Here is a 27733-nt window from a genome sequence, read left to right as displayed (position 1 = left end):
CATCTTAACTAGCTTTGAAACAAATTCATTTTTACTTTTTCTTTAACAGGATTTTTCTTTTATGCCTTACATTGCCTGGTGTCTTATTTATACTTGTTCTGGTACATAACTATTCTTGCCATAAAAAATTTCTTTCCTGTATTGAGTTGAAGCCTATCCTGGTTCAAATTGTATCCATTGCCCCTTCTGCATGTGGGTCCATGTGAATGTAGAGCCTCTGCCCCCTTTGTAGTCATCCGTTAAGCACTGAAGTACAGTGATGAGGTAATCCCCAAGCCTTCTCTTCTCTAGCGAGAAAGAACCTAACTCCTTCAGTCCTTGTAGGGCAGGTTCTATAGCCTTTGATAATATTTGTGGATTCTTTAGAACCTCTTCTGTTTGTGTGTCAGTATTGAAAGAATATTCTTGAATATTCATCCTCTGTGGCATTTGAATGTAAATGTGCTTGTTTAATACATAAAATTTGGCATTATTCAACATACTGAATTAGAGTAATCTTTAAACCTTCAAGTGTTTAGTTCTCAGAGGCTTCAGTTTTTACAGATGTTGACTCTTGACGGATTCAGATTTTCTTGATTATTTCATCAGTGCTGACTGTGGTAATTTTGGGATCACAGGCCATACCTTCACATCAAGCACTATGACAAGACACAATAAGACTTACTGTGAAACTTTACATGAATTCAGGCATGAATTAATGGTCATACATTTTGTTTCCCTTTTACAGCTTCTTTCAGTAACATTAATGATATTAACAGCCAGCCCATCTTTACTGTTAGACGGGTGCTGCCATTGTGATGCTATGACATAGCTGAAATCTGTTGTTCTTGTGTAGCTGAGTGGAAAGTGTAAGCACATTTCCAATAAATTTATCACAGAAGCTGTGTGGTGCAGTTAACATGTCAGAGGGCTGGGATGCCATCCAAAGGGACCTTGGCAAGCTTGAGATACAGGCCCATGGGAGCCTCCTGAAGTTCAACAAGTCCAAGTGCAGGGTCCTGCACATGAGCTGGCCCAATGCTAAGTGCAAATGTAGGCTGGGTGGAGAATGGATTGAGAGAAGCCCTGAGGATGAAGACTTAGGTTGAAGAGAAGCTCAGCCTGGCATGCCAATGTGTGCAACTCAAAGGACTTTCAACCACACTGGCCAATGTTTCAGCATCAACAGGGGTCCAACTGAAATGTGTCTGTGCCAGTGCAGGTAGGAAACAAGCAACAGGAGTTACAGATCTGTGCATGCCTTTAGGGACTACAACCTATTGGCATCACAGAGATGTAGCAGAATGGCTCCTGCTACTGAAGTGTTGGAGTGGAAAAATCCTCTTCAGGAAAGAGGGAGAGGCTGGGGAGATTAGAAGGGAGTGTCATCCATCAGTGGCCAACTGGAGTGCAAAGAGCTCTGTTGGATGAGGAGCCCACTGACAGCTTATGAATCAGAATTAAAGGGAGGGCAGGGACAGAGGACATTAGACTGGGGGTCTGCTACAGGCCACCTGATGAGGAATGTGCTTGCTTATTGACATATTTCTTCCTCAGACCCTTCCAATTTTATCATTTTATGTCTTCTATCCTTTTGCTTTTCTCCTAGGAATCAAGACTGGTAGTTGAATCAGTAATATCCAGCAGGCACATGCTTGAGTGACAATACAGTTTAGTCGTGAGGAGCACTGCATGCTGTAGAAGGCTGTGATACAAAGAATCTGGAGCTACGCCTGCACAGGCAAGCAGCTGAGGTCACAATCTGCAGCTTATTCACAGTATGCCTGTGAGTGTACCAAACGTGGTCTCACACTTTGAGGTGGGAACAGCTGTTAAAACCAATTCATGCTGCAGCATTCAGTCACCAGTGTCAGAATGCAGGCAGCAACAAGCTGCAGCTGAGGGGCAGTAGCTTCTTAAACTAGTTCTCAGGTGATTCCAACTGTGAGCACTGCTCCTTCTGCTCCTCTCCCTTTCAGTATAAATTTAGACATTAACTTCAAATGAGCAGTATCTTGTGCTACAAGTAACAGTGGGGTGCACAGTTTTGCTGCTGTTAATCGCCACACCTTAGCAGAACTGAGTCCTTCCCTCCTGTTCAGTCCAAACCACTTATACTTTAAGCTGAATTGTTCATCTCTACAGAGACCAAGGGGAGAAGAAGCATTCACATACAGTGGGGTATGAGGGATGGCAGCTTCTGTGTCTTCTTCCCTGGCAGGAGAGACACAAAGTCACTGGTCGCACCTAGGATGTGACAGGTTCAAAGCTGAGGTTGCTAGCTTCAGCAAAGACCAGTGGTTGAATACATGGATGACCACAAGCCAGTGGCTAAAATGCTTTTTCCAACACTACCGTAAAGTGGAATAGGGGAGGAACACTTGTATAGTTGGGTCACCAGTCTTAGGTGGGAGCTGGCTGACCTTGCTTCTCACATTGAAGATACCATTGTTATCTGGTTAATCTGAAAAGGAATAGAAATGCTCACACAGTCTCTTAATAACCTATTTGGAGATTTATACCTACAAAACAAGAGATCCTAGATCATTCTCTTTACACTGAAATGGCAGGAATGAGAAAATCAGTCTTGGGATCTACACACAGCTCTGATACCTACAGCACTCTCTGTAACACACTCTCAAATACAGCATTACCCTGTTCTTGAGTGATTTCTATTTTTGGAGTGCTAAACTCCAAATGTGGCCTGATGTGGCCAGGTACACATGCCATAGATACTTGAAAACGTTTATATTGGAATATTTTCCAATATGTCAGTCAACATTTGAATAACAGTTTACCATTGAAAAAATTTCTCATTCCACCTTTTCTGATCTTTGGAGTCCACAAAGTTTTCTCCTAAATCCTTCCGTCCGGTGGTCAGATGAAGATCCTGGTAACTGAATTAATCTTTCTGCTCTTTTTCCTTTGCTCAGCTTTGATGAATGCCTCTTTTATCTTTGTGTGTGATGAGTCCCCAGAGCTGAAGAAGGCATGGTCAGTGGCTACAAGCTGAATTACATAAAAGTAGCCATTTCCTAGAGAAAACAAGGAGAAACATTACAATAAATGGAAAATTTTGGAAAAAAATGTTAGTTTGAACTTCCCCTTCTCCAACAGCCATGGAGATTTTATCATGACATTCTTACAAGCTCTTCCTTGTAGAAAATAAGGGTATATGGATTTGAAGCTTACTGCTACCAGAAATAGTTAAGAACTGTATTTGCAGCTTGAAGCCAAACAATCACAACGTTTGTAGTCATATTTTTCTGATGGGAGAAAATACTGTGGTGGTAAACCCAGGTCACAGCTGGTAGGGCCTGCTGCAGATAGTAATTAATGGGAGGTGAGGGGAACATCAATCCATCTCACTCCCACCATTTTGATACGAATGCCTGCAACAGACACACAGCACCTAGAGAGAGATAACAGGTCAGCAGAAGAGCACCTGAAGAGCAGCACAAAGGAATTCCTATAATGCTAGCCAGTAAGTCAGCTCCATAGGGGCCCCAGCTTAAATGTCTCTATACAAATGCACATAGCATGGGGAATAAAGAAAGAGTTACAGGTGTGCATATGCCTGTGGAGCTACAATAACATTGGCATCATAGAGACATGGCAGGATGGCCCCTATGACTGGGGTATTGGGATAGAAGAATATGGGCTCTTTAGGAAGAACAGGCCAGGGAGATAATGAGGAGGTGTCAACCTCTATATCAATGACCAGCTGGGGTGCGCAGAGCTCTGCCTGGGGAGGTATGAGGAGTCTAGTGGAAGGTGTCCCTGCCAGTGGCAGGATGCTTGAAACTAGATGATCTTAAAGGTCCTTTTCAAACCAAAACTATTCTATTGAGTCAGAGGGGTTGTACAGGGGGGTTGTACAGGGGGGTTGTACAAGGGGGTTAGAGGAATTAGCTTGCTTAACCAAAGGTATTGTCTGTACCTATCATGCCTACTAAGCAGAACAAAGGCACTAACTATTGACAAGGAAAAGCAGACACTTGGTTCTATTGACAAGGAAAAGCAGACACCTGATTCTACTGATAAGCACCTATTGATAAGGAAAAGCAGACCCCTGAATCTACTGTTAAGGGGGAGAAGCAGATGGTTTATGGCTGGGACCAAACCCTAAGGCCATACGTGAAGACTAAAAGGTGAAAAGTTCAAGAAGAGGAAGACTCATTTACTTCATCTTGAAGACCCTTACCCACAGGAGGAAGACTCATTTACTTCATCTTGAGTCCCCTGCCCATGACCAGAGGGAGCACTGCGCAGGTGCAAAAGACCTTTTAGCTCATTGTAATAGGAAGCAGGGATAGGACATGAGTATGTACAGGCATATGGTGCAACCTTATAAATGTAGAGGGAAACAACACTGAGGTACGCATGACTTTGAGGAATTATCCCTGTGCATCTCAGCGCTGAATAAAAAGCATACCTACTTTACAACTTTAATGAGTCATGGAGTCAAACCGCGCATCAAAGCTATGGAGCCCCTACAGATTTTTTAACTACATTTTGCAGAATGCAACTGACGCTTCTAATACTCTTCTTAATTACAGTGTATAATATAGTGGTCATTTTCAAGTCAAAATATCTATGCACACAGAGTGAGCTCAATTCAAACCCCAGATTTTAAACCACTCTTACAATTGGCTGATAACTTTCAACTAGCTGATGAATGTGCAATTTCTAACTCAAATCATGTGACAAAAAGCCACAAACTCAGTCTAATGCTTCTTAATTAAGGATGTTAAGTTACTGTCATGCCTTCCTCATCTGGTCTAGTTATTTGAATGTGGTGGAGGAATCGGCTTACCAAAGTACCAAAAAAGTAAGTAATGTAAATGTAAATATAAATGTAAATATAAATATAAAAATGTATTAGTAGAGTTTGGGGATTTTTTTTTTTCTGTATGTTCAGAAATTTATTTCAACAACAGACTGCACCACGTTTTAGTTGGTTTCTAGATTTTGCTAGGTAACAAAACTGTCTTCATTCACACATAATAGCTAATTCACAGATGATTTCCATGGATAATAGCTAGTTAGATGATTTCCCAACAGACCTAAATGAGGCGTTAATAGCAAAGAGATTATCTTTTTTAACCAGACACAAAACAACAGGCAAACCCAGCAGCAGGATGAGCTGCATGATTTAAAACAAGGATTATCATTAAGAAGGAGGGGATACTCCAAAAGGTATTCCAGTTAGGATAAAGAGATATTAAAAGTGATAGTCAGAGGTATTGTGAATGAAATTCAGCCTATCACTGTTCTAATTATTTTTGCAAATCTAGAGGGGTTCTGAGCTGCTGCAAAAGAGATAAAAAACCCCAAAGAAGTCTTGAGGTTTGCCTTATGTGTTTCCTCGAATTTCAGCTGTAACATCACATAGCATGACTAGAGCGTGTCTCAGAGATGACAGGATCTCAGATACATGCTCAGATTATTGCTGTATTCACCTATATCAACCATCATACACAGACCTGAGCCACTAATGACCCAGTTGAAGAACTGGAGAAAGCTGCACCACACCTTTTCAGGGTGAAGCATACTGGCTTCAATTTATGTTTAAACACTCTCTCGTTAACTACAGTGTTACAGGACCATCTGCGGAAGCATCTCAGATGTCTGTCTTTGCAAGTGGAAATAAGAGATGGAGGCTCTACTTTCTGATTTGCAATAAGCTCTGTTGTGCTTGGTTGAGTCAGTCACGAGTAAGATAGTTTTCTCCCTTTCTGATAGCACACTGTTACCACTGAATATGCATGTCAATACAATGCATATTATTATTAAAAAAGAATGATTAACTTAAGTAAAAAATTTACATCTGTTTACCAATACTATATCATTAAAAAGAAAAGATTTTTACTAATGAACTAGTTGAGTACATACATGTATAACTGATTACAGGGGACACAACTTTTCTTTTATATAGTATTAATCATAACTGGCATATTGTAGAAATGTAAAACTGATAAAGTTCCAAGTATGGCTTAAGCAGATAACATGCCTCTTTACAGCAAGATACCGTTTTTGCAGACAAAAATTGTCAACATTCTGAAGGTTCATTGATGTTGAAACCATCAGAATCAAGCACAGAAAATGCAGTGATTAGACATCCTTAATGCCAGTTATTTATTAATTAAAATTACCTATCTCTGGCCCAAAAGAAAATGCAAGAATATTTGTACTTCCACAAAGCTGAAGGAGTCACAAAGCTATAAAGGCTTCTCCACATTTAATGTAGGGATTAGCAATGCTGCTTCTGGCCTTTCAAATCCCCCACTTAATTTGATTATCTCCCCTTCATACCTTGAGGACATTCTCTGCTGTTAAAATTAGAAACTGAAGTGTTCTGAGAAGAGGAGCCAGTGCTCTGCAATTGCATCTTGAAGGGATTGAGTGTTTGCATATTCTGTGAAATACTATTTAGTTATAAGCAATGCTTCACGCACTTTAGTTAATGGTTTTTATGAGTTTTAAATGACCTAAGTCTTCCCTTGCTTGTCCTTGTAGCCTCTAAGGGACACTGCTACACATCAAGCAAAAATTAATTCAGAAAAATACGCTGTTTCAGCTGATCTCTGTTAAGTTTCTGATTACATATGAGAAAAACAGAGCGTTTTTCCTCAGATCCCATTGACCTTTGTCTTGTCTAGATAGATTAACACAAATCCTGTAAAAGCGAACATGGCAGACATAAGCAGCATGAACAGATGAAGCTGAGTGGCTGCAATGACAAAGTGATTAAATGTATGCATTTCATCATGGTCCTTGATGCCACTTTTTTTTTGTTTTCATGAAGCTGCTTAATGAGATTTTTCATGTATAAAAGTAATTTTGCCCGATTATATCAGCTTCCAGCACTAAAGGATTTACTTACGATTTTATCAGATTTTATTTATATTTGCAACAAATGGGATCAAAATCATAATGAATGCTTTCACTGATAATGATGGAAAACACAAAGAACTACGGCAACTGCTGAGGCCACTTTTATTTGCATGTAGAAAGCACACATGAGATAAACTCAAATAAACACATGGAAGACCAGCCAGACAAAGAAGTCATTATTTCCAGATATGGATTTAGAATGCCATCTAGTCAGCCATAGCAACATGAAAACAAAACTGTTAAAAACCAGCCTCATTCATTGTGTTCAAATATCACCTTTCTTATTCTCTTTGAAATTGGTGCAGTTGTCCTCCACATGGCAATAGCAGGTGGCTGCTTAAACTAGTTACTCATGTATGCTGTCCCCTTTCAGTCTGAAAGAGACCTAAAGGGAACCATTGCTACTGCAAATAATGTGCTATAAGTGGTATCACCTCTCACATTGCAGCTGGCCAGCTGCTTTTTTTTTTTCAGCCCAAAGGAAACTACAACTGTAGATCATGACTTTTTCAGACAAACAGTAAGTACTGAAAAGATGGAGGGGCAGTATAGCGTTTGCTTGTCAATTATAGCAAAAATAATAATGAAGGTGTTTGTTAATTGGCATAGTGTTAGTTTTGGGGTTTTTCCTCTCAGTCAAAAAATCCATGAAACATTAGTACTGAGATATAAGAGATCCTAAAAACTGAGGAAGAAAGCAAACCTACAAGTTTCATAATATTGAGTTGTCTACAATTCAATTGCCTCCTTGGAGCTGCAAAAAGCAGTGAATCTGCAGAGACTGTACACCAGAATGGCCTCATCAGGGTGTACAGCAGAGAAAGGATAGCAAAATGTTTTCCTAATATGGCAAGCATCCATGCTACTTTTGTCAAGATAGCACAGTTAGAAGTATGAGGGAGTAGGAAGCAACACAGTCTTCAGGCTGTTTTGTGAAAGAAAATTACTATAGGGCATGAAACTCAGCTGCACCCCGAGACCCTTCCCAGACTTCATGGCCTTTGGCCAGAGAGGACCTCACAGATCATCTTGTGTGGCATCCATAACATTAGTCAGTTTACCTTCTTGCCTTCAAAAATATCCTGTCTTCTGGAAGTTACCAGAAGGAAAAAAAATACTAAATGCATTTAGTATTCTTCCAGACAAGGGCACCAAAGAACTTTGATCAAATAAATTAATCTTTATTTCAGGCAAAGGAAAAACACCTACTTTGGTTGAAAGCCAGATGTCATTACTAGAAATTTTATTTTAGGATCAGTGGATGCAATCTGAGATGCTTAAGTACAGGCACATGATAGGTTTGCTTTTTTTCCTCCTCCCTCCTTGTTGCAATTGAAGTATAATTACCAAAGGCAATATGTGAAAAAGTGAAAGCATAAAATGATCTAAATGCTTTAAATTAGATACAGGAAGTGGAGGAGGGCAAGATCAAATTCCATCTACCTCCTCACGAGTACAGACAGTGCAATAGCATCTGCACAGCATTTATACTTCTTCTGCCCTCTCTTTTTGTGGTGGTGATGGCAGATGTCCATGTCAAATAACATGTTATGTGAAAGAGCAGGGTAGACTGGGTACCGCTGCTCATCCTTGTCCTCTCAGGACCCACTGTGTGCCTGCAGTTTTATTACTGCTGCTCTCACTAGAAGTAGTGAATATATTTATGAATAAATTTCCTCAGAACTGAGAGACACTAGTACCCAAGAGCATGTACAACGCCTGCTTTAAAATGATCATTCAGTAAAATTGCAGCAAATTATTTCAAAACAGTAAGAAATTAAATAGATGGGATTTTCTGTGCTTATCTTTGTAGTTAGAATAGAAACAATAAAAATGAAAATTCTCCCAAGAACCCTATTTCTGTACAAATATGTTCAACATCCAATCCCCATGAACCAGAATTACTTGATAAACACATCTCCAGATTCACATGGAATTATGGTTATAAAATAAATCATTAGGATCTTGAAAAATCCTAAAGGGCTACCTTCATGTCTTTATGATTATACTGTTCCATGGTGCAAGCCAATTCAAATTACACTGAATCAGTTTGGTGATGATGGAAGGATCTAATGACTGTGTAAAGTGGTGCTTTTAAATATCAAATAGAAGAGATAGAACATTCCTGACAGCTAAACTTCAAAAAAGAAAAAAAAATGTTCCAAACATCTAATGGACACAGTATGTGTGGTTCCCATGAAGACAGGTTTCCAAGTTATGGTTGGAATATGTTGTTCTTCATGGGGAAAAAGATCCCACCTTGAATCACAGCTTCAGCTGCATGCAGGCTTCCCCAGGGACAACCAGGTAGCAGGCATTAAACTTGTGCATTGAGAATAAAACAAGATTATCTGAAGACCAGACTTGTTCCGTTCTGTAAAAAGTAGCATGCTTGTACCATAGTATGGCATAAAGTTTATCCTTTGATTTTTTTCAGCTACTCCCCCTCAAACAGCAGCCAGATTTTGGCCATCAGAGCTCTGATGTATATAAAGCCACTAGTTACAGTTGCTTAACCAACACCCCTCTCCAACTGACTGATATGGCATTAAATGTGCTACATTCTATGAAATTACTTTAGTGCCATGAGAAGGCTGAATAGATTTGCAGAGAACATAAATGAGAACCATGGAAACAGATAATATCACTATAATAATATTTCCAGCTTTGCACTGAACATTCTTTTTGTGATTGTAAAACTGTTTGATAAAATTCCATTAAATGAGATCATCAAAACAGAAATGTGAGGTTTCTGACTGTTACTGTAAATATTTTACAAAGACAGTGATGCAGAATCAAAAGCATGAGACATAGGTCAGGCTCAGGTTGTAAATACATTAAACAAAAGTGGTTTAGAGATAAAGCATGGTTATATCCTTTTCTATAGTTACCTGGATAAACTGGCATGACCTACCTCCTGCATAACCATCCCGTTCTGAAAGATGCACCAGGATTTTTCTTGACTGCTGCACTGCAGTTGTTCCCCCATTGCTCTTCCTCAAGAAAGTTTCCTTTGTAGAGCATATCGGTGGCTAAAGAAAAGTTTCTAGTGGACTTGATTATTACTGGAAATCTCATTCCTAGCAGAGATAATGAAACCTGGAGCAGTGTTACATTCTTCTATAACATTTATGCATGGAAGCACAGTATTTACAAGAATAAGGAATAACTTCTCTTTTCTATGTTGACAATGCTTATGGCAGCATCTTGTATGCTTCTTTCTCTTGCTGATGTGTCACACCCCAAAAGTAAAATTCTTCAGTGTCAAAATCACAGCAGACATCAATAGTGGCTTCCGTAAAGAGATGCAGTTATTCAACATGAAGGTATCATAGCTACATTGGAGCTTATGAGCTGGAGGGATAGACACAGTAAGGCTAAGGATTTTGGATATTCAGCAATGAAACTCAATTGAATCTCTTTTTTTCTGGCTAGGCCCAAACCAAACACTACCCCTATCTTGAGGGATCAAGACATCTGGAAGTATACTTTGCATATAAAATCATTAATATACAATGATAAACATCTTGGGAAACAGCTAGGAATACTTTTCATGCACAAGGCCAACTGTATAACCTTTGTCCCTCACTTGCATGAAGTAAATGCTATGTTCTAAATATTAGATCTCCTGAGAAGGAAGGAAATTGGTTTCTGAAAAGGTCAATAAAAGATATTAATAGATGATCTTAAGGTCCTTTACAACCCTAACTATTCTATGATTCTATGATTTCTCCACACTATTTAAGAACTTATGTTGATTAGCATCAAAGTCAGCTGAAATGTAGGAAGAGATCAAGAATGGGGGAGTTTGGGGTATTTTTCCTTGTCTCTGTGAGTACCCACAGAAGATATGTACCAGATACCGCTGAATCAGATTTAAAGCAGATCAGGTATAAACCATCCATTGACATGAACCCACATTAGTACAAGGTTTGCTAGTTACACATACAGAGCATGTGTAATGGAGGGGAACCTAGCTGAGAGCTGATTCCCTCTCATGACTGAGAGACATGACAAAGGATGTTGTTTGCCACAGTGTGTTTGGCAGAGTATGTGTATGTTCACTGTGACTGTTTGTTGGAAAGAGACAGGAAAACACAGGTGTGCAGCTGTTCCACAACCTTCATACTTGGCTGTACTGGGGCATCTGGCCAACACTCTCAGAGTGGACAACACTGACATCATGCGAAACTGCATGGCCCTATGAGTAAACGATTAGAGATATGGCATAATGCTGGTTGTTTTGATAAGGGTATAAAAGCAGGACCCTCTTGTGGCCATGAGAGAAGCCTCACCTATGGGTGGATCTACTGTGCAGGAACTTTCTCCAATTACCTAAGACTCCTGGCACTGGCTGCAACAGGGCTTCCCACCTGGAAATGTAGACCTGGATGATGATTCAGTAATTGGTGATGTATTTCTTCTTAATCTCTAGTTTCTCTATACAGTAATGATTTAATGCATTGTTAACTTTCTTTAGTACTTATATACCTATATCTCTGATTTGCTTTATTGTATTTATTCACTATATGTAGAGAGATATTTACCCAATTCACATTAGTGTTCTTGTTTGAGTGTGCTTATTGGCGTTAGTGTGCTTGTTTATTAAACTCTACATATTATACAGCTATACAGTGTGTAGACACTTTGTGCCATACCCTGTCAGCAGAACAGCATATCATCCAAAGTCACCATGTATTTCATAACATTCTAGCTAAACAGGTTTCATACTAAAAAGATATTCCAAAACTGATGTGCTTTAAAAATTAATCTATTGTATGTACATCCAAATTAAATACTGATAGACCACTATCTTCCACATGTACACAAAAACTTCAGTTCAAGAATAAATACCTCTATCTGCATAATGCCCCTCTAAAGCAGAGGTAATATGGTCCAGTGACATATCATACATCTGGAAAGTAGGACTCTGAAGTTAATGATGCATGCAAGAAAACAGCTTTGTCTGCTTCCTTCACTAAACAATTAAATTGCTTAGACCACCTTCACCCAAGGTTTTAAATGCTCTTGTTTTTTATTAAAACAGTGCTACAGTTGATCTGTGGCAAAGATGGACTGACTCACTATCCAGCCTTGAGCCACAGAGGCAGGCTAGTGCACCAAACTCAGTGAAGCTAAGGTCAAGAGAAAGCAAAGCTAATAAAGGGCTTTTCCAGCTGCAAAGATCTTGCTGGAATAACTGAATTAGACTTTCCAAAGTTGTAATCAGGCTATACAGAGGAAAAAATGGAGAAATGTCCCCAGAAATATTAGCTACAGGATTTTAACAAACAGTTCAGTTGCATATCACAGTTAATATAAAAGAGAAAATAAACACCTTAAGGTCACTTAATAACACTGGAATAAATTACACTGGAATGAAATCTAAGTACTCAGGGCCTGGCTCTTAACACACACCTCCTTTTGGTGAACTAGATGCATGCATCTGAAATAAACTCTCAGGGTGTTAAATACTTTTTTCCCCATAATGTTGCACGTATACATTTACCTATTAAGGGGTGTATGTATAAACTTATAGAGTAAATATTATTAATATGTACAGAATAAATGCACTACATTGTGAGCATTTACTGCATGCACAATAATGTAATACTTCAAAATTATTTTTGCTCACATGTAGTCAAAATCTCAGTTTCCCTAGCCAGCATCACAGTAGTTTCTTTCAACTTATGCATAATATGACAATGCTGCACCACCTTTCACATCTTTAGGAAAGCTACCAATAACAATGCTGTATTTTTGGAGTCAAAGACTACTAGTTTGGGAATGTGACATGTCAGAATGCATGAATGAACAATAAAGAACCCATTTTAATACCTAAGGCTTCATTATCCTGACAGAGTATGTGGGACAAAGTAATTGTGATAGAGATAAGATATTAACAGTTAACTTTAAAAGTAAAACTAAAACATTCTGTTTCTGAAGACAGTGCTTAGAGACGGATTTAAGCATTTATAGACAGCTTTATTATACATAGCATCAAAAAATCATAATTCCTACTACACAAAAATTCAATGCCTTTATTATTACACTGGTCCTTTAATTTACTAACAGCATCTTATAAAGAAATCAAGAGACAGGAATTCAGTTTTTTTCAGTAAATATATGATTCCAATTGTATCTTGCTTTGTCACTTCAAGCAAGAAGGTTGACAGGGTCAGAGAATGATGTTCATGAGTATAGTGTGAGCATAGTTAATATTCCCAGAAGTAGGGAAGGAGAGATGGTCAGGTTGTAAGTTTAAAAAAAAATAAAATTAAATCTATGAATCTAGGAATGACTAAATTGTGCTTCTCCTGAATTACCACAATTCAAATAAATAACAACATGGAGATAGAGAATAAATAATAAGTACATTTTGTCATTTATAGCATTATAAACTGTAAGTAAATTCAGTGGCTCTACCAGTGATATTTCAGATTAATACTGAGGAGAGAAAGGACAGGGTGTGGTTTAGAATCAACTAGGTTGGAAAAGAACTTTAAGATCATCAAGTCCAACCTTTACCCCATCACTGCCAAGACCACCACTTAAACCATATCACTGAGGGCCTCATCCACGTAGTTTTTCAACACTTCCAGGGATGGTGATTTCACTGCTTCCCCAGACAGCCTGTTGCAATGCCTGATCACCCATTTGGTGAAGAAATTTTTCCTAATATCCAGTCTAAATGTCATGGTACGCTGTGTAGATGCTCATGTACCCAAGAGTGGGGCCACTGAGGAACATGAGTACAACCAACAAGTGGATAAAGCTGCTAAGATTGAAGTGGCTCAGATGGGCTTAGATTGGCAACACAAGGGTGAATTATTTTTAGACAGAATCCAGACAAGAACAGTGGTGATGAAATCAGAATTGGCTTCAGAATGCAACAATCCAACACCACACACCATCTCTCCTGCCCTGAAAGTCTGTTACAACAGATGAAGCCCAAAGTCACGGGCTGACTGAACTCAACAAACATTTTTAGAGATGGTCCATAGACTAGAGAATTGATATCTGCACATCAGATTTTGTCAAGAAACAAAAAACGTGATTGCATATTTGGAAGTGGGGGATCAGATCATGATGTAGGCTGGGTTTGAGTCAATTTTCTTCCTAGAAGCTGTGCTGTGTTTTGGCTTTAGTCTGAGAATAATTCTGATAACACATCACTTCAGTTTTAGTTGTTGCTGAGTAGCACTTACTGTGTTCAAGGACTTTTCAGCTCATACTCTGCCAGTGAGGAGGAGCACAAGAAGCCAGGAGGAAGCAGAGACAGGACAGCTGACACAAACGAGCCAAAGGGGTATTCCATACACAGCACATCATGCCCAGGATATGAACTGGGGGGAGTTACCAGGAAGGCATCAATCACTGCTCGGGTCAGGCTGGGCACTGGTCAGCAGGTGGTCAGCAAGTGGCATTGTGTATCACTTTTTTTTATGAATTTTCTCCTTTATTGTTGTTCTCTGTTATTATTATCAGTAGTGTTATTGTTGGTATTATTTCTATTAGCACTATATTTTACTTTATTTCAATTATTAAACTGTTCTTATCCTGTGGGTTTTACATTCTTCCAATTCTCCTCCCCATCCCACCTATGATGCAGGAAGGAATGGTGGGAGTGAGCAAGTGGCAGCATGGGATTTAGCTGCCAGCTGGGATTAAACCACAATACTTCTACAGGACTTGATATTCTCAGAAACCTTCCTTTTCTTCTCTGTTATAAACATTACCTACAGCCACTGCAGTGCTAAACCTTGCCTTACAGTCTGTTGAAAAGTACCTCTGTTTAGTCAGTCATCAAGGAATGCCTGGTGTGACTCATTAAGATGATGATGCTTATCCTTTTGCTTCTGCTCCAGTCATCTAAAAGCTTTAGCTGTACAACTCCAACTTGCTAAATTGAGAAGAAATATTACTCATTGTACTGAGTGCCATGACTCTGAGCTGAGTTTCTATGAAAGGAAAAGGAAAATAAATTCCCTTTCACTGTGTGTGTTCAGAACTGTCTTTTCAAGATTCTAACCCTTAATATGAAAAAAAAAATTGCATGGAACAGAAATATGCTAGAAGCTGAGGAGAAAATTGATAACTAATTTAAAAATATAAGAAAGATAAGGACATTATAGAGATTATTTACAAATAGGAAAGCTTTTTCCCAAGCATGACAAAACTTTACTGATTTTTTATTGTCAATATAAGAGTTTCAGTAACAGGAAAACTCTTCAGGTATGTAGAAAATATTTGGTAGAAAGTTGTTCATTTTCTAAATGTCAAAATTTTATTAGAAGCTCTGACTTACTGTTTAAGTGTAAGCTAGGTGACCCTTGTTGCTCCTCATCTAGATCATCTCTGCCTTGAAGTTCACATGTTTTAGCTTTTGTCTTATTTGCAGAATCTAGGTGAGCAAAGCTAAAGGAGATGAAGAAACTAGGTAGAAAAACATCCAGGATGCTCTTTCCTTTTTTTTTTTTTTTTTTTTTCATATAGCATAAGGATCTCAATAAATGGATTGTCCATAGGAAAAGAAAGTGCTAATAATTCAGATGTCTAATGGCAGGATATAGAGAAAGTCAACTAATGTTTCAGGGCAAAAAGAAATTAAAAACTTGTAATGAAGAGGTAAGGGCTGTATGTCAGAAAGCATGTTAGGAAAGAGTAAAGTTTCCAAGAGCAGATGCGTTGAGATGCAGCAAGAGGTCCAAGGCTGCATGAGCATCAAAATAGGTATTTCTGTGGGCCAATACCATTTTTGAACTATTTCCAAAGACTAACAGAAGACAAGGCAGAAAAAAGAGTGTCATGAAAGCTCTTTAATCCCACTTAGGCTTCACTGTATTCACTTCAAAAGAGGCATATTTTTCTTTGAGCATTCCACGGTTAGGCTGAGAAGATTCATAGTTAGGTGCGAAAATGGAAAAAAGTGTGTTACATGAAATCTTTGGTGCTTGCAGTAGAACCTTTGCTTACAGCAACAAATTAATACCCCTTTGTATGTTTTATTTTTATTTCATAGGCTTCAGCACCACAGTCCAAGGTCTGGTAAAATTCACACGATTTAGCCTATCTTTTTTTTTTTTTTTTTTTAAATCAGGTACAGGTTTTGCTTGATCTGCCATTGCACTGACTCCCTAGCTGTCGTAATAGACATCCACATACACTCAGGACTTAGTATCTGGGCAAGTGTTAATATCTTTATTCACTGGGTGAGGGAATGAGGAGATCCAGTGCACTCTCAGTAAATGTGCAGATGACACCAAGTCGGGCAGGAGTGTTTATCAGCTTGAGGGTAGGAAGGCTCTGAAGAAGAATCAGGACAGGCTGGATCGATGATCCGAGACTAAATGTAAGAGGCTTAAAAAGGTAAAGTGCTGGCTCCTGCATTTAGATACAGGCTGAGGGAAGAGTGGCTGGAAAGATCTTCTGTGAAAAAGGACCTGGGGATGCTGATTGATGGAGCTGAACATGAGCCAGCTTGTGCCCAACAGCATCCTGGCCTGTATCAGCAATAGTGTGGCCAGCAGAGCCAGGGCAGCGATCATCCCGCTGTGCTAGGCACCAGTACCTCCTAGTCTTTGTGTCTGTGTCTCACCACAGCTATCCTCTCTCCTCCTCCAATACAGGAAATTCTTACATGAATATCTATAGATAATATTGCATTACACCAGCAAATAATTGAACACAATAAAACAATCCACCCAATGCAGTCCATACCAAATAACAAGACTCACTTCAGTTTTCGTTCAGTTTCCATTAGCACAAACCATGCTTGCAGCCCAGAGATGACTAGCTGTCTAAAAAGAGGATGTGGAAATTTAAAGGTACAAACATATTCCAGCAAATGGCCTCTGCTTACCAGTGAAACAAGACAATGCACTTGTTCAATGTATTACCAGGAGAATGACAGGTTTTAAAAACTTCCTCTGGTGAGTGCTGCCCAGGTCAAGGTAGCGGGCAATGCATTTTTTTCTAGAATCAGTTCCTTCCTATTGGGAGTCATTATCTGAGGCACTAAATTGAAACTCACGTATTTTTCACACCAATTTAGGATGAATTTGAATACAGGGTTGTACCTTTTGTCTCAGTATCGAAGAATATTATCTCAGTTCTTCCTTGGGGAAATACAGAAAAAGGTATCAGCACTGGATTTCTCTCTCCTTACACAGATCAGTCCACCAGATTTTTTAAAGAAAAAAAAAACAGAGACAAACAGAGTGAGCTGCTGGATTACCAGTATGCATCTAGTTTAAATTTCTCCTGCTAAGATTTTCTTATTTAAATAACAACAGATTAGCCATAGCCAAGTTTTCTCTCTTTGTTTTTTATACGCTAGATTATATGCTCTTAATTTCTTCTCCATGGGAGAACTTGGCCTGAATGGCGCTTTCTAAATAGCCACAATAATTCATTAATTTCCAGATGACAGCTGGCAGCAATAGGCAAGATTCCTCTGCAGATTTCCAGGCAACTGCAAGCAGCGAAACCTTGACACCCAGTTACTGGTCCTTTCTGAGAGAATATAGCAGAAAACATTGTTACATGAAATTTAAAAGACAGCAATGTATCAGTGGCGAAAGGATGAATTCCCTGTCAAAAACAGTGTGGTACTACACCCTTAAAAGGCTTAACTTTTCCAAAATTTCACTGAATATAGGTTGGTTTGGGTTTTTTTTTTTTTTTCCTAAACCTACTGGATAAGTGTTGTATTTGCTAAAGAACATCTCATTTTATACTGTTGGCCTTAATGCATCAAAACTGCATCAAGACTTATCATTTGAGATCAGAAACTATATTTCCATATCCAAGGTCATTTTTCTACTGCTACATATACATTTGTCCTGGGCTAAAATAAATGGCTTGCACAAACCAAACAGCTTTCTCATGCACTCATGGCTACATTTCAAGGTCAAAACCAAGCCTCCCGGCAGCTATTTGACTTCTACTGCAATGTCTGTTTCACCTTTGAATTTCAGTTGCAGAAGGACCTATCAGTACCATCTAGAAGTAGCATTATCAATTGCAGACAACAACATAACTTTCCATGTCTCATATTTCTCTATTTCAGCCACCGAGAAATATTTGTGAGGAATGCATCTACAAGGATTTAAATACTTGGCTCTACAGTCGAAATTCATCTTCATAAGCTTTACTTACAACAGAGGCTCTACCTTGGGAAAAAACCCAACCCACTGCTATAGCAGTTAGGCAGGCAAAAGAGCCTGAAAAAAAAAAAAAAAAAAAAAAGAAAAATGCAGGGAATGGCCAGGTAGGGTTTTAGAGATGAGATTTATGTGGTCAGTGTTAAATAACTGATGGGACAGAGCATTAATTAGGTATTAGCAATGAACCTGCTCTGTTGCTTTTGAGAAAAGATGAAATTCTGCTGACAGTGCAGCAGAAACAGCCTTTGCAGAACTTTTAGTGTGTTCTTTATCATTGTCATCATTGTAACTTGTAAAGATTTACACCCTTCAAAACAGCATCAGCATTAGCTTCTCCTCTCACATATATCTCATCTTACAACCAATCAATAGCAGATCAGTCTAGATGTTTCAATTACACCCAGCATCACTGTATCTTGAAATGCTTTCTTAGTTTTAAACAACTAGAGGATTCTGGAGAGGTTTTAACAATATCTGAAATTCTAATGATATATTTTTCGAATACAGTACATATCAGTGTGGGTAGCAATAGATAAGAAATAAGTGAGAGGTATATTTTTCAAATATTTTTCCTGATCTTAGTCCGGCAGACCAGGTGGTGTGTGAATTTTATAACAAGGAAAAATAGCTTACCCCACATCTTTTTTCATAACACCTGTGAACAATGAAAGAATCTGACAAAAACCATGGTTAATCTCTGATGAGTTCAGACTACTGGAAAGATCACGATACCTTCTCTTGAAAACTGAAGACATTTACACTGGAGGTATAAGTGGTGGTAAGGTGCTTGTAGCTGGGTTTTTTTGTTCTTGTCTTTTAGCACTTTGATTATAGAAATAAAATTTTTAAATCCACTACAGATTTTGGGCAGCAATGGTTTAAAGCAACAATTAAATAAGATGAAATATTTATGAGACACTCAGTGCTATCTTGTTGAATATCAGTTAACATTAGCATTCATACATACACAAAATCTAGAGAGAACAACATTAGCCTTTCAAATGATGCAGTGATTTTTATATGTAATATCAAACTTGAATGAATATTTCTTTTAACTCTCTCAATTGTATTAATAATGTAAGTTATAATGTAACTGTATTTTTTGTTAGAACAGGACTGGTTTGTTTGTATAAAAATAAGTTAGTTGAAACTTCCATATGCAAAATCTCATAGCCGTCCACATATAATTAATATGGTGTAAATGTTCTCAGTTATTTAAAAATAGTGGGTTGCATACTTATGTAATGTCCCTATAACATAAGGGTATTAGTTATATTGTATTTAAACTACCCTTATAGTTTACTTATTTAGTATTTAAAATACCCTTATAGTTAAACTACCATCCAAACATGATTTTAAACCTCAGGCTTATTTCTCAGCAAAGCTTTCATTCTCCTTATACAGAAATGAAAAACCTATGGAAGACTGACATTTGCCTGCTTAGCTTAAAAATGGAATGTCTATTGAATTAATACAAACGGAAAACAGAAAATTCAGCTGTAGTACACAAGCCAGTTTAATTTAACAAAAATTGAGTTAAATAATCATATCTGCATCTTCTGATGTTCAGATGCAATCTTCTATCCCTACTTAGTTAACATTTTGAGTGTTCCTAATAACAGGACTGGAAACACTGATAGATTTTTCATATTTTTCTTCAGAATTCAACAAATGACTTTGCCTCACATATACACTCTCTGAAGCATTCTCCCTGAAGCTAGTCAGTGTAGTAAAAGTGCTTTTGCACCAAGTGCAAGTGCTAAAGGCATATTCTTAGAGTACAAAGAGCCTACTGTAGAGAAGCCTGAGTATTCTCCGGGAAAAACAGCACAATTAGTCCTAAAGCAAGCCTCTTTAAGGTCAGTAAGTCCTAAAGCAAGCAAGCATAGGGATCTTAGCAATACATGCAAACAGTGTCCTGAGATGCCTCAAAAGAAGCATGACCAGAAGATCGAAGATGATCCTTCCCCTCTCCTCTTGTGAGACCCCACTTGGAGTATTGTGCACAGTTCTGGAGTCCTCAACAGAAGAAGGACATGGAACTGTTGGAGCAAGTCCCAGTGAGGGGCATGAGGATGATCAGGGGACTGGAGCACCTCCTGTATGAAAACAGGCTGAGAAAGTTGGGGCTGTTCAGCCTGGAGAAGAGAAGTTGTGTGAAGACCTTATAGCAGCCTTCCAGTATCTGAAGGGTGCCTACAAGGATGCTGCAGAGGGACTCTTCATTAGGGGCTGTAGTGATAAGACCATGGGTAATGGGTTCAAACTGAAAGAAGGTACGTTAAGGTTAGCTGTAAGGAAGAAGTTCCTTATATTTAACCTGATATCTCATATTAACCTTATATCTGTATAATATATAATAATATATATAGTATACAATATATATGTTATATTAATCTTATATCTGTGAGGGTGGTGAGGCACTGGAATGGGTTGCCCAAAGAAGTTGTGAATGCTCCATCCCTGGCAGTGTTCAACGCCAGGTTGGATGTAGTCTTGGGTGACATCTCAGTGTTCAGGGCTAGCACATCACGAGACCAGCAACTTTTTTTGTACAGCTGTTGCACATCAGGTGATGACAATGATTTTGAGTAACCTGCTCATTAAATCCAAATTAAAAATTTGAAAAAAGGTGGGTTTTGTAGTTTAAATTGATACTGTAGCATGTTTTGCTGATTTATCTAGTGCAGAACCAGAGACAGAATCAGAATCATAGAATACCAGTTTGGAATGGACTTTAAGGATCATCTGGTCCAACTTTTCTTGGCAAAGCATGACCTAGACTACATGTCCATCACCCTGTGCACTTGAATCTTTAAAGCATCCAATGCTGGCTGATCCACCACTTCCTTGTGAAGATTATTCCAATGGCTGATTGTTCTCATTGCCAAAAATTTTCCTCTTGTGTCCAGTCAGAATCTCCCCAGGAGTAGCTTGTGCCCATTACAGGAGTCTGTCTTCTTTGTAGACAACCTTTGTAGACAACCTGTCTTCTTTGTAGACAACCTTTAAATATCAAAAAATTACGAAGCTCTCCTCTGAGTCGTCTTTTCTCAAGGATGAACAATTCAGTTATTTCAGCCTTTCTTCATATGGCTTGTCAGCCCCTTGACCATTTTTGTGGCCTTCTCTGGACCCCCTCTAGCCAGTCCACATCTTTTTTGTACAGAGGAGACCAAAAGGCTCAGCCACTTCTAAAAGGGCCAAACACAGAATCCAGCTATCTGTGTGCTTGTGCAAAATCAGGACTAGACTGGAAAACCGATCAAGAAAACAAAGTCTTTAATATTATGACATGTATTTTCTATATTGAAAATATGGCCTGAAAAACTGTAGATCATAAATATGTGAATGTAATTGTGTATTACAGAAAAGAATGTATAGTGTCATAAACTGAAAGCTTACTGCTCTTCTCTCTGCAGTCACTATGTAGTAACTATAACAGTTCTGAAAATTATCCAAGAGTTATCTTTAATATAGCATAATCTGCCAATGAAGTAAAATTAAATTTTATGAAATCACAGTATGTATCACAGTATCACAGTATGTTAGAGATTGGAAGGGACCTCAAAAGATCATCTAGTCCAATCCCCCTGCCGGAGCAGGAACACCTAGATAAGGTTACACAGGAACGTGTCCAGGCGGGTTTTGAATGTCTCCAAAGAAGGAGATTCCACAACCTCCCTGGGCAGCCTGTTCCAGTGTTCTGTCACCCTCACTGAGAAGAAGTTTCTTCTCAGGTTTAAGTGGAACCTCTTGTGCTCCAATTTGTACCCATTACCCCTTGTCCTTTCATTGTTTGCCACTGATGCCAATGATCAGTAACAATGCATAACTAAATATTTCGTCTTGAGGACTGCACATTATACTACAAGCTCTCATGTCAGGTTTACTAGGATAACTGTGAGCAGCCTACAGAGATTTAATTTTTTTTTTTATTTAATTTTTTCTGAAGTCTCTAAAAGTCAACATCAGCATAAAGCAGGAGCACTCATCAACATAAAGCAGGAGCACTAAGTATCATCAGATAAAATAGACATCTTTCATTAGCAAATTAAACATACATAGTACTCAGTTGATTATTGATGTTCAATGGAAAATTCTTGCCACAATCTACACAGCCATCAATTGCAGACTCAGGTACCAAACTCAGATATGCCTACACACTTTCAAAATCTCTGCATGCATCAAACCCACAAGCAGTGAACAACAACATAAAAAGCTCTTCTGGTTAAGGGACTGGATAGGGATTATGCTGAAATGATTTCAATTCTTTTTCTTCATCTGCGATTACGTCTGCAATGAACGTAAAGTCACATCTTCAATGACACAGCTCATATGTGGTCTTGCCGCACCACTAAACACACCAGAAATTTATTCTCATTACCAGAATCCAGCACGTGGGACAAACTTTAAGATACTGACCGGTTCACAGATTTTGTCTTTGGCTAGCTAGGCAGGTTTCTTACATAAAAAAAATGGTACTCATGAAGTTTCTTTGCAACTGTCATCTACCAGTATTCTCTGCTTATGTTCACAGTTTTCATTAGAAGGTAATAACCTCTGGTATCTGTACAGTGCTTGATCCCTATTATAAAAAAGAAATAATGGACTCTCCTATAATACAAGTAAATAAGAACTGAGATTAGCTCATAAAATGTTTTCTTACCAAGAAAGGTCATTTCTTTGTGTAGATATACTTACTGTGATGTAACACAGTAATAGAACTTTACTTTTTAAAATAACCCTTTTCACTTAACATAGCAATTATAGGAACCAGCATAGCATCACATTACTGATAATAAAATTTTATTCATTACCTTTATTGTCATATAGGAGGAATAACAAATGCATAACATGCAAGAAAGGTTTAAAAAATGCAAATCTAGGCAATCTAAGGTGCTACTAAGACAACTCCAATTTTACCCACTTATATAAGTACATTAACAAAATAAGATGTCATGTGGTACAAGACAGGATGACACCATGGCATTGTGCTAGCACAGCCCAGCACAATCATGATGATTCACACCTGCTTAAAGCTGACAGTTGCCAGGCAGATGTAATTCTCAGCCACATTGCTTCAATATCATTCCCTCTCCTGCTTCCACCACTACTTGACATATGCCTAGCAACCTGTATGACCCAGGAAAATTAAATGTGCTGTTCAGATACCAGCTCAAATAACATTGCCAAGCAGCTGAAAAGCATGTCGGAAAACACCCTGAATAAAAACTGTAATGCATTTAAAGAACAAGAGAAAGATCTTCCCATGCCCTAGCACTGTGAGGTATCACAGTATCACAGTATCACAGTATGTTAGAGATTGGAAGGGACCTCAAAAGATCATCTAGTCCAATCCCCCTGCCGGAGGCAGCTCAAACAGCTAGAGCATGAAATTTAAGGTGCCTCACTGCATTTCTTCAGGCCAGCAACATTACAGGAATAAACCCTTTGATTCCCAATGCCAGTGGCAGCAGCAGGAAGAGTGTGCATTTGACCTGTGTGAATGACAGGGGAGGTTTAGATTGGATATCAGGAAGTAAAGGCTATGAAGTACTGGAACAGTTTGTCTAGGGAAGTGGGCATTACCATTCCTGCAGGTATGTAAAAGACCTGTAGATGTAATGCTTAGGGAGATGGTTTACTGGTGGGCTTGGTAGTGTTAGGTTAACAGTTGGAGTCGACGATCTTAAAGGTCTTTTCCAATCTAAACAATTCTATGACAACACAAAGCACAGCAGCTTTTCCCAACATGACTTAACATAAGCTGCTACCACTTCCAAGTCCTCTGAAGGGAAAGGAAGGTGAGTTTGTGTGATGCATCATCTGAGACTTAATTTTTAATCAGTTTGAAAAAAATACTGAGAAATATAATACCTACATGAGGCCTGAAATACACTACTACAGATTATTGGAACTCCTCTTAGTGTAAAGATTCAAAGCCAGGTAAACAGTGGTGGCACATGGTAGCCCACAGTTAATTTCACTTATTGTGCAATAATCTTCTAAATAGTGATAATAGTAACATCAACAACAACAACAAGGAGGAAACTAAGAATAAGGTACGATAATTAAATACCTTGAACTTTCTGTTAATGAAAAAGTATAAACACCCTATTTAGAAAACACTGACTCAGGACTCGTTTGTCAGTTAGAACATGGGTAACAACCTTAACCTATTGTTCACACCAAGTGTTTCCATTTTCACTTTATTATAAATAAATCAAGTCACTGTGTGAGTATTTGGAGTCTCAAAGATAAAGATATACTGAAATTTAACTTAAGTTCCCTACCAGTACATCTAGTGATATTTATAATAGCTATAGTTGTTGAGATGTCAATCTAATACCGTTCAGATGACTGCTATATTTTTTACTGATAAGACTGCTATACATTTTAGTGACAAAACTGCTTTGTGTTACATGTACAACACAGGATAGTATTAAATCATCTGCAACATAAAAACTGAAAAAAATTACCTTATAGAAGATGGAGGGCATCGCCTCTCTGTCAAAGCTGATAAAGCAAGTATCCCTAATGAAAGAATGTGGACAGGGGTATACAGTACTCTAATGCACATTATTATTAAAGTACAAATACACAAACCATTTCAGTGGTATAAGGTCACCTGCATGCATCAGTGTAAAATGTTGTAGTGAGCCCATATTAATGAAATTTTCATAAAGGTCAGGGAACTGAGAATCAGGGTGGTTTTGAGCAACTCCTTTAAACATGAGTGGTAATTGAAAGACTGGGTATTAAAACTAAACTGTTATTCAAATAGACTGAACTTGGATATTATTCAAACAGAAATTATTACATATATCAAAAACACAAAATGGAATTGTCAAATATTGGAATAAAAATACCACCAAGATGGTATAAAACAAAATCTTTGTTAACTCTGCTGTGAGCAGTGTTTGCAGTACTAGTGAAATCCTAACTCAATACTAACATAAAAAAAATTTTGTAAGTTCACATTTCAGATCTTCAGATCCAAGTGATTTTCTAACAGCTGTATCTTCTTAAGTGTTCAGTGAACTGTGTGTAGTTTAAAAAAGAAAACTCCTTTGATATAAGGAAAAAATTGACAATCTTGAGGTAACACTTCTCACATGAATTAGAGCAAGAGTGTTCCAGACATTACTTGCTATCTCACCTGTTTCTGTTTTATGCACTCCAATCCAATTCTAATGCAATTATAAATTGATCTGGGAACAATGAATACACTATTTGATGCTTTTCTTCAAGTGCTTGTTACCTGCAACACTCTGGGAACTCCCCAAATGCCCCCAAACACCATATTAACAATCTTTTTAAGAGGAGCCTTTCTTAAAAACTGAGACATGGCTGTCTATTTTAGGAGGAGTTTAGGAGGAGCATAGTGCTGTGAATGAGTCTCTGAGAACTAAGAAGTAATGGTCTGAAGCAGTATGCTTTCAGCTGCTGGTGTCTTTCTTTATACTGTGCCATTTTCTCTGTCATGGTTGTATGTCTCTTTAAATACAGCTTATAAAGCCTACAGTAACCAAAGTAACCATAAATGCTACTGACATTCATCTCCTAAAGACACTGAAAAGTGCACAGGTTTGGTACTGGTAACCATGTGTCCTGGGTTCAGCAGTAGCAGTCATTTTTCTCCTTCTAGTAGCTGGTGCAGTGCTGTGATTTTGACTTTCAGCCTGGGAACAGCGATGATAACGCCGATGTTTTTAGTTGTTGCTCAGTAAGGTTTGCTCTGACCAAGGACTTTCTGAGTCACATGCTCTGCCACAGAGGAGGAGAAGGCAGGTGGAAGTAGAGACAGGGCACCTGACCCAAACTAACCAAAGAGGTATTCTACATCATGCCCAGTATATAAACCAGGGGCACTTACCTGGAAGGGTGAGATCATTGCTCGGTCTGGCTGAGTATTGGCAGTGGGTGGTGAGCGGTTGTATTCTCTTCCCTTGTTATTTCCCTTATCATTATTATTACTGGTGATAGCAGTAGTGGTTTGTGTTATACCTTAGTTACTGGACTGTTCTTATCTCAACCCATGGGAGTTACATTCTTTCAATTCTCCTCCCCATCCCTTCAGGAGCAGGGGGAGAAAGGGGGAAGGGGGGGGGGGGGAGTGAGGTAAAGACTGTGTGGCAGCTGGGCTTAAACCGCAACACCATGCCTCATTTTACTGATTAATGAAAATGCACCTGAAGCCACTAAATGCAAGAAATTTTTTTAAAAATCTTTGAAATAGAAAGGACTGCACTTTCTCTTTAATATGCTTTATATTTGACATTTTTGCTCTTTTCCTTTCTTCTTGCATCTTAAGAAATAAAAGCAACTGTTCTGATTAACAAGCAAAAAGGATAAACAAGATTCCCAAGACTTGTGACAAAGCCTTGCAAATGGTAATTTATTCTGCAAAATTTCATTTGTAGCTTACAGATAGACCTCAGAACTAGAGCAGGATGAGACATTTTATCATGGCAAGTAATAAGTATATTATTAGAGCCTGCTGATATGTTAAAACAAGCACTAGTTCTTTAAAATAATTTAACCAGTGTCTCTGTTTTTGTTTCCTGCCTACTACAAAATTAGACAAGTTGCTAGCATAACCTTAAACTACACTTTGTAAAGAGATTTAAGTCCAGTTTTCAAGATGATAAGCAACTGAGAAGTGATAACCAATCCTTGGAATTCTTTGCTTCCCATCATTGTTCTTTAAGAGAGAAAAGATGTTCTTTGTAATGAGCTTTTTGCCTGCTACCAGCCCTCAGTGGTATCCAGGGAAAGCAGCAAATTAAAGGTTGTTCATGTGAATTGCTGAGAACTTTCAACCTGGCTGAAGCAAAAAGATTTATGCTAAGAAATCATGGCTCTTTGCGGCTTGTCTTCACTGTGTATATTTTTTGGCACAGTAAGATACATCTCTCAAGTTTTCTCTCTGTTAGATAGCCTGTAAAGGTCAGAAAAGCTGAATTCAAACATAATGGCACGGAGAAACATCCTTATTGCCAAGTGACTACTATCTGACTATAATAGCATTAATTTAATAATGCAAAATAAAATTAATCAGTCTGTAAAGCTGACCTACTATGTTCCAACATGAAGCAAATAAATAAGCTTCAATTTAGATTCCATTTACCCTGAGAGATAAATTAGTTTAATTTTGGGTTGAGGTAAAGCAGTCAACCTTTGTCTAACTCCTGCCTCTTAAAGCTAGAAGGAAAAGGCCTGAGCCCAGTAACAAAATCTGTTGTATCAAAACAAGTCTTTCTAATATGGGTAGTATCATTATGTTATATCATTTGGCACAAACAGAAACATTAAGTTATGAAATTACTTAGACCTTATAGTAATTATGCACTCACTTGAAATCCATTTTGATAAGGAATTTTGTCTTTCCATGAAGACTGAGAGATGATTCATGCTTTTTTAATAGTATAAAATTAGACAAATGTTGCTGTCTTGATTGCTGTCTTAAAGGTAACAATGCAAGTAGAACTGTTGCAGGTCAGGGTCTTGAGACTGCCGCTTCCCCATGCTGTGCCTTACACAGGTAGTCATAACTGGTGCAATTGCATGTTGTTATGTTTGAATGGCCATTGCACTTTCCTCAGATGTGAATTATGACACAAGGTCTGACATCAGAATTAGATATCTTCTTTATTACAAAATGCATCACAGGAACTATTTTTATT

This window comes from Neopsephotus bourkii, unplaced genomic scaffold, assembly GCF_033783945.1.
Source record: "Neopsephotus bourkii isolate Nb327-2 ecotype Australia unplaced genomic scaffold, CSIRO-AGI_Nbou_v1 NB_1764, whole genome shotgun sequence".
Taxonomy (NCBI): domain Eukaryota; kingdom Metazoa; phylum Chordata; class Aves; order Psittaciformes; family Psittacidae; genus Neopsephotus; species Neopsephotus bourkii.
The sequence above is the reverse complement of the archived record's forward strand: the minus strand, read 5'-3'. Positions refer to the sequence as shown.